The sequence below is a fragment of the Arachis hypogaea genome, chromosome 15 (genome assembly GCF_003086295.3).
Source record: "Arachis hypogaea cultivar Tifrunner chromosome 15, arahy.Tifrunner.gnm2.J5K5, whole genome shotgun sequence".
Lineage (NCBI taxonomy): Eukaryota > Viridiplantae > Streptophyta > Magnoliopsida > Fabales > Fabaceae > Arachis > Arachis hypogaea.
In genome coordinates, this window is record NC_092050.1 from 99,006,162 (window position 1) to 99,015,534 (window position 9,373).

Genomic DNA, 9,373 nt, shown 5'->3' on the forward strand with positions numbered 1-9,373 from the left:
ATACTCAATACCCAAGTGCAAAATACGAAATCAGATTTGAATAAGAAACTAGGGCTAGGGTTTTAAGTTTCTCACAAAACTAATCAAATAGAATTAAATAGGAGGAGATAAGCTTCACGTGGCCACAAACGGCTCGTCAATCAAAACTCTGTAACAAAAATTATGGTGATTTAAATGCGATGAAGTTAGGGTTTTCCTTCTTTCCCTCTCTCTCTTCTCTTTCCAATCGTGCCCCTCTCTCTTGGAGTGGGAAAAATGAGCTAAATTTACTAAGTTATGAGCTTATATATGTGTGGACTTGGACCCAACATGGGTCCATTTGGTTATTTTTGGTCCGTTGGCCTTATCTTGAGCCAAAACTTTTAAGATAAGTGCTCGAGCTTGTGTTTTAAATTAAATTCTCAACGGTAATTTTATAAATATAAATTTCTAATTTTCTAATCCTCTTTTAGAATTATATAAGTTTTACTTCTTAACTTTTTATTTACTTTTTTTTCCTTATCAACTCTTCATTAATTGTGAGTGTAGCAATTTTTCAAAAATTAAATTTGAAAAAAACCGTGACTGACCCACATTGTTGAAAATTAAATTTTGAGTGGCTTCGGACAAGAGAACTAATTAATTTGTATTATAATAAAAAGTCAAAACTATTTAAAATAAAAATACTATTTGTACACTAAAATCAGCTAATAATATATTTTTGAATAAATATGTAACACCCCAATTACCCTAAGCTTTACCTCTAGCCGTAAAGTAAAGGTTAATCAGAGATTACGACAGTCCTAAGGTTTATACGTATATATATATATAGAGAAGAAAATAATATAATCTAGAAGCCTGATGAAGGATATAGCTCAAAGACAGAGTTACAAAAGCGCGAAACGTTCACACGAAGCTAACGCATAGAATACAAGGTATAGACATAAGAGGATAAAACATATATAAATACAAGAATATAATACTTATCGAGAACTAGCCGCAACTTGCGGAGTTTAAGCCGACCAATTACAAATAGAAAGATACAGAGTTTTAGAATTAAAACAGCTTATACAACCTATCTCTCAAATAAGCCTCTAAGGCCATAAAGATAAATGTGCAAAGGTGAGAGAATACTATGACGAAAGTAAAACAGAAATACACAAGAGACGAACCATACTCTGCTCTGTCACCATATCCGCAATCTCACCGAAGTAGATTACGACCTGCATCTGAAAAACAATAATGTAAGATGTAAGGCCCCGGGACGCGGAAGGCAATCCTAGAACTGCACACCAAACCGATATTCAAGCTTAACATAAATAAATAAATAAAGAAAGAACTTAAACCATAAACCGGGTTATCTAAACTTAGGGAAATTCTACTAGAACTAGTCACACTGCTGTATCCCACAGCCTTCGCCACCCTAACCTCTGTGCGATCCCATCGCCACCACCTACCTAACCTCCTCAGCACCAGACAAACACAATTAATGCAAACAAGTAATACACAGGTAGTAATCATATATAACAAGTAATTCAAGAAGCAAGTAGGCATATTATACAATTAGGTAAACTCAAGTAATCAAAGCAAGCAAGCATATAGAGGATGCATATGATGAATGCCTGTCCTATTGGCTCGTGATATCACTTGTCGGTCCGTAAATGCCAACCCGACACATCCTCCCAGATGTAGCCTTTTCTGCCACGCCAGGGATATAGTGCCCTGCACACTCATGTAATAGGGAGTCTACTACGCCGGGGATATAGATCCCACATACTTCGTGCAGCAGAGAAGGAAATAACCACAACAAATCATGCAGCAAAACTATCTGCCACACCAGGGATATAGGCCCCGCACACTCTCAACAAAACTGGTCATGCAGCAGAACAATCTGCCATGCCGGAGATATAAGCTCCGCACACTTTCAATAACAACTGGTCATGCAGCAGAATAATCTGCTACGCCGGAGATATAGGCTCCGCACACTCTAATATAATCCAATAATTTCCTCATCATCAAATCATCACCAGATATTACCATTCTTCATCTCAAATCACTCTTAGTTATCAATTCTCAACATTCCAAGGATATAGTGCTTGGCACACTTTCTTTCAAACATTATCAATTCCAAGGATATAGTGCCTGGCACACTCTCAACATTCATCAGGATCATTCATTCCTTTTTGAGTCCCCAACTCCTCACATCCATCATCAATATCCTTTATTCCAAATCACCACAAATATTTTACATTAACTTATTACCTTAAATTCTCATAAGCCTCATTATTCACCAATATAACTAATCATCATAAATACTCATCAATACCCATAATTTCCAACAATCACCATCAACCACACTAATCCAATAACCAACAAATACATCAATTCACAAATAATTATTCGTAGGCCAATAACATCCAATCCTATCTTAGGATCAATTAGCGTAAGTGTCCAGAAACATTACATGTTACATAAGAAAAACCGAAACCATACCTTGGCCGATTCCCAAATGCTCCAAAATACCAAAACGAAACCACCAAACTTGATCCAAAGCCTCAACCAACTCCAACAAACACCAAAGCTCAAACTAACATCACATATATATACCAACATAAAAACCTAATATACATAAAATAACTTAACACAAGGATTTAGTGAAACCTTACCTTATCCAACGAGATTAGGGGTAAAATCTATCAATTCCCCGCTACTTGAGATCACCTAAAGAAGTAAAACTACAAAACTTGCTCAAAACCCCAACCTAAAAACGTGCAGAAACTTAGGGCAGAAAACTGGTATGTGAGATGCAATTTATTACCAGATTTTTTTGTATAAAAGGGAAGATCTCGTTGAGAGTTTCGTGTGGCCACAAACGGCTCGTCAATCGAAGCTCCGGATCAAAAGTTATGGAGCTTTGAAGGAGGAAGTAAATAGTAACAATGGCTTCTCCTCCTCTCTTCTTCTAAACCGCGCCCCTCTCTTCAAAGTGAAGGGAAATGAGCCGAAAAGCTCATTAAGTGGGTTTATATATGTTGGACCTTGGGCCCAATTTGGGCCCGATCCAACCCGTTAGCGTTTTTAGCCCGTTTAGCCCACTTTGAGCCAAAACCTTTAAGATTAGTTTCCGATTTTCAATTCTAAATTATTTTTCTCCTTTCAAAACAATAAATCATTTTTCTAAAATATTATTTTTGTTAAAAGACAATACCGGGCAGGCTTAAACCAGTTCGACCGGTTCGACTGCCGGTTCTCGGTCTTTCACAGAAAATACATTTTCCGACTCAGAAAAATTCATTAAAACCAATTTTTCACATTTATATTTTCAAATTAAAACTTCTAAATTTTGAATCCATCTCAGGCACTTAAAGTTTATTATTTTTATTAAAACAGTTTTGCGTGGAAAACCCCAGTTCTTACATCCTCTCCTCCTTAAAAAGATTTTCGCCCTCGAAAATCCGAGCTACACGATATATCCCCATCAAAGCGCCCTGTCGTGTTAACGTTCCCTCTCGCCTTCTCCTGCGTCACTCTGATTATCGTCATCAAGAATCCGAAAGTTTTCTTAAAACAAATACCAATTTTTGGTAATATGTTTCTAAAACCTTCAAAACAAGTTTATTTTAAATGAGTTCATTGTTAAAGCTCTTTCAAGGAGTCAAAAATCATTTGTTCGTAAGTCAAATACTTGAAATCACGGTTTTCTCGTATAAAAATTTTCAATTTAAATCCGCATTCAACAAGATAATTTAGAAACCAAGTTCACAATTTGATAAAATCATAGAACTCACTTTTGCTTTTTAAACAATATCCTTCAGAATAAGATCAATATCAAAACTTTTTCAAAAGACTCAAAAATCATTTATTCTTAAATCAATTACTTTGAACCACAATTCCCTTAAACTCATTTAAAATCCTTAAATCCTAATTTCAGTAAAATTCCTTATTGATAAGATAAATTATAAACTAAAATCACAAATCAATAAAATCTTAAAACTCACTTTTTCTTTTAAATCATGTCATCATATCAAAATTTCTGACTTACTTTCAAAACCAAATCATTCAAGCCAAGTTCCAAACCAAAGTTCCAAACCAAATCTGAAAATCCTTATAAACCTTAAAACTTTTTCAACATGGTTCAACACCATAACAGTTAGAAATCGAAAATCCTAAGTAAAAACTGCAAAATCTTCATTCGTTACTTCCGTTGCCACAAGTGTTAAGCCGCACCCATCAGCCGATATGCCGCAAACTCCATGTACAGAATTTTTTGGAACATGCTGATCTTGTAACGCATAGGCTAAGCTAGTCACCCTTACTACCTCTCCGTTAACGTGTTTGACCTCATCCGTGAGTTGCCATTATGGTTTCTTTTCCACACCAAACAATCGATATCAAGGTGATCAGTCTCAATATCTCAAGGTCGGTGCTTCAATTATTCCCAAAGGCACTCTCAAACAAGCATGCTATGCAATATCAATGAGATAACCTAAATAGCATGAAAGAAAAATGACCCAGAATATGCAATGAAGCACAATCGGTCCATCCCTCAGGCTAACGAGGACGAACCGCTCTGATACCACTAAATGTAACACCCAAATTACCCTAAGCCTTACCTCTAGCCGTAAAGCAAAGGTTAATCAGAGATTACGACAGTCCTAAGGCTTATACGTATATATAAGGAAATAATATAATCTAGAAGCCTGATGAAGGATATAGCTTAAAGACAGAGTTACAAAAGCGCGAAATGTTCACACGAAGCTAACGCATAAAATACAAGGTATAGACATAAGAGGATAAAACATATATAAATACAAGAACATAATTCTCATAGAGAACTAGGTGCAGCTTGCGGAGTTTAAGCCGACCAGTTACAAATAGAAAGATACAGAGTTTTAAAATTAAAATAGCTTATACAACTGATGAGCGGATAATTTATACGCTTTTTGGCATTGTTTTTAGTATGTTTTTAGTAGAATCTAGTTACTTTTAGGGATGTTTTTATTAGTTTTTATGTTAAATTCACATTTCTGGACTTTACTATGAGTTTGTATGTTTTTCTGTGATTTCAGGTATTTTCTGGCTGAAATTGAGGGACTTGAGCAAAAATCAAATTCAGAGGTTGAAGAAGGACTGCTGATGTTGTTGGATTCTGACCTCCCTGCACTCAAAGTGGCGTTTCTGGAGCTACAGAACTCAAAATGGCGCGCTTCCAATTGCGTTGGAAAGTAAACATCCAGGACTTTCCAGCAATGTATAATAGTTTATACTTTGACCGGATTTAGATGACGCAAAAGGGCGTTGAATGCCAGTTCTAAGCTGCAGTCTGGAGTTAAACGCCAGAAACACGCCACTAACCAGAGTTGAACGCCAGAAATACGTTATAACCTGGCGTTCAACTCCAGAAAGAGCCTCTGCACGTGTAACATTCAAGCTCAGCCCAAGCACATACCAAGTGGGCCCCGGAAGTGGATTTATGCATCAATTACTTACTTCTGTAAATCCTAGTAGCTAGTTTAGTATAAATAGGACCTTTTACTATTGTATTAGGCATCTTGGGACGTCTAGTACTTAGATCATGGGGGCTGGCAATTCGGCCATGCCTGAACCTTTCACTTATGTATTTTCAAACGGTAAAGTTTCTGCACTCCATAGATTAAGGTGTAGAGCTCTGCTGTTCCTCATGAATTAATGCAAAGTACTACTGTTTCTATTCAATTCAACTTATTCCACTTCTAAGATATTCATTCGCACTTCAATATGAATGTGATGAACGTGACAATCATCATCATTCCCCCACGAACGCGTGCCTGACAACCACTTCCGTTCCACCTTAGATTGGATGATTATCTCTAGGATCTCTTCATCAGAATCTTCGTGGTATAAGCTAGATTGATGGCGGCATTCATGAGAATCCAGAAAGTCGAAACCTTGTCTGTGGTATTCCGAGTAGGATTCTGGGATTGAATGACTATGACGAACTTCAAACTCGCGAGTGCTGGGTGAATCCTATTCCAGTATGATCGAGAACCTCAGATGATTAGCCATGCTGTGACAGAGCATTTGGACCTTTTTCACTAGAGGATGGGATGCAGCTATTGACCACGGTGATGCCTCCAGATGATTAGCCATGCAGTGACAGCGCATCGGACCATTTTCACAGAGAGGATGATAAGTAGCCATTGACAATGGTGATGTCCTTACATAAAGCCAGCCATGGAAAGGAGTAGGATTGATTGGATGAAGACAGTAGGAAAGCAGAAGTTCAGAGGAACGAACACATCTCCATACGCTTATCTGAAATTCTCACCAATGATTTACATAAGTATTTCTATCCTGACTTTCTAGTTATTACTTATTTTTGAAAACTCCATAACTATTTGATATCCGCCTGACTGAGATTTACAAGGTGACCATAGCTTGCTTCAAGCCGACAATCTCCGTGGGATCGACCCTTACTCACGTAAGGTTTATTACTTGGACGACCCAGTGCACTTGCTGGTTAGTTGTATCGAAGTTGTGAATGAAAAATGATTTATTAAGACGTGCGTACAGAGTTTTTGGCGCCGTTGCCTGAGATCACAATTTCGTGCACCAAGTTTTTGGCGCCGTTGCCGGGGATTGTTTGATTTTGGACAACTGACAGTTCATCGTGTTGCTCAGATTGGGTAATTTTCTTTTTATTTTATTTTCAAAAAGTTTTCAAAAAAAAATTTTTCAAAAATCTTTCGAAAATTTTCCCTTTCTTTTCGAAAATTATTTCAGAATTTTTAAGAATGAATTCTAGTGTTTCATGAAGCATGTTGAAGCCTGGCTGGCTGTAAAGCCATGTCTAAATTCTTTTGGACTGAGGCTTCCAAACCATCATCACAAGAGCAAGCTAGCTGTTCCTGATCCACCTGCTGTTGTATGACTGATTTGTATCTTCTAAAGCTGGGCTGGCTATTAAGCCATGCCTAACCCTCAGATTGGAGCTTTAGACTAAGAGTACAAGATTCCTAGAATTCATATTAAAAATTTTGGAATCCTTATTTTTCTTTTTCACATTAATTTTCGAAAAATCCAAAAAAATTTCATAAAATTATAAAAATCAAAAAAAATATTTTGTGTTTCTTGTTTGAGTCTTGAGTCAAATTTTAAGTTTGGTGTCAATTGCATGTTCATCTTGCATTTTTCGAAAAAATTCATGCATTCATGGTGTTCTTCATGATGTTCAAGTTGTTCTTGGTAAGTCTTCTTGTTTGATCTTGATGTTTTCTTGTTTTGTGTCTTTTCTGGTTTTTCATATGCATTCTTGCATCCATAGTGTCTGAACATGAAAGATTTCTAAGTTTGGTGTCTTGCATGTTTTCTTTGCATATAAAATTTTTCAAAAATAAGTCTTGATGTTCATCTTGACATTCAAAGTGTTCTTGGTGTTCATCTTGACATTCATAGCATTCTTGCATACATTCATTGTTTTGATCCAAAATTTTCATGCATAGCATCATTTTCGTGTTTTTCTCTCTCATCATTAAAAATTCAAAAATCAAAAAAATATCTTCCCCTTTTTCTCTCTTAAAATTTCGAAAATTAGATTTGACTTTTTCAAAAATTTTAATATCTAGTTGTTTTTATGAGTCAAATCAATTTTTCAATTTAAAAATCTTATCTTTTTCAAAATCTTTTTCAAAAATCAAATCTTTTTCATTTTTCTTAGTTATTTTCAAAAATTCTAAAAATATTTTTCAAAAATCTTTTTCTTATCTTTATCACATAATTTTCGAAAATAACATCATCAATTAATGTTGTGATTCAAAAATTTCAAGTTTGTTACTTGCTTGTTAAGAAACATTCAAACTTTAAGTTCTAGAATCATATCTTGTGATTTCTTGTGAATCAAATCATTAATTGTGATTTTAAAAATCAAATCTTTTTCAAAACTAATTTCAATCATATCTTTTCAAAAATATCTTTTTATCTTATCTTTTTCAAAATCATATCTTTTTCAAAAATTTGATTTTAAAATATCTTTTCTAACTTCTTATCTTCTTATCTTTTCAAAATTGATTTTCAAATTTGTTTCAACTAACTAACTAACTTTTTGTTTGTTTCTTATCTTTTTCAAAACTACCTAACTAACCCTCTCTCTCTAATTTTCGAAAATATCTCCCTCTTTTTCAAAAATTCTTTTTAATTAACTAATTATTTCAAAATTCAATTTTAATTTATTTCTTCTTTTAATTTTCGAAAATCACTAACCATTTTTCAAAAATAATTTTCGAAAATTCTCTTTCTCTCTCATCTCCTTCTATTTATTTATTCATCTACTAACACTTCTCTTCATCTCACATCTCTGCTCTCCTCACCCTTGTGTTTCTTTCCTTACATTACATTCTTTTCTTCTTCTTTTCTTCTACTCACACAGGGACCTCTATACTGTGGTAAAAAGGATCCCTATTATTATTTTTCTGTTCCCTCTTTTTCATATGAGCAGGAGCAAGGACAAGAATATCCTTGTTGAAGCAGATCCAGAACCTGAAAGGACTCTGAAGAGGAAACTAAGAGAAGCTAGATTACAACAATCCAGCAAGCACCTTTCAGAAATTTTCGAACAAGAAGAGGAGATGGCAGCCGAAAATAATAATAATGCAAGGAGGATGCTTGGTGACTTTACTGCACCTAATTCCAATTTACATGGAAGAAGCATCTCCATCCCTACCATTGGAGCAAACAACTTTGAGCTGAAACCTCAATTAGTTTCTCTGATGCAGTAGAACTGCAAGTTTCATGGACTTCCATCTGAAGATCCTTTTCAGTTCTTAACTGAATTCTTGCAGATCTGTGATACTGTTAAGACTAATGGAGTAGATCCTGAAGTCTACAGGCTCATGCTTTTCCCTTTTGCTGTGAGAGACAGAGCTAGAACATGGTTGGATTCTCAACCTAAAGACAGCCTGAACTCTTGGGATAAGCTGGTCACAGCTTTCTTAGCCAAGTTCTTTCCTCCTCAAAAGCTGAGTAAGCTTAGAGTGGATGTTCAAACCTTCAGACAGAAAGAAGGTGAATCCCTTTATGAAGCTTGGGAGAGATACAAGCAACTGACCAAAAAGTGTCCTTCTGACATGCTTTCAGAATGGACCATCCTGGATATATTCTATGATGGTCTGTCTGAATTAGCTAAGATGTCATTGGATACTTCTGCAGGTGGATCCATTCACCTAAAGAAAACGCCTGCAGAAGCTCAAGAACTCATTGACATGGTTGCTAATAACCAGTTTATGTACACTTCTGAGAGGAATCCTGTGAGTAATGGGACGCCTCAGAAGAAGGGAGTTCTTGAAATTGATACTCTGAATGCCATATTGGCTCAGAATAAAATATTGACCCAGCAAGTCAATATGATTTCTCAGAGTCT

At 35.6% G+C, this 9,373-nt stretch overlaps 1 non-coding gene across 1 annotated transcript; it reads right to left on the bottom strand.

The window, feature by feature from the left end:
- Positions 1–8,978: 8,978 nt before the first annotated feature.
- LOC112752636 (small nucleolar RNA R71) lies at positions 8,979–9,086 on the bottom strand. Its single transcript, XR_003177063.1, has one exon. It is a non-coding gene; the product is annotated as a small nucleolar RNA R71 (small nucleolar RNA).
- Positions 9,087–9,373: the final 287 nt, after the last annotated feature.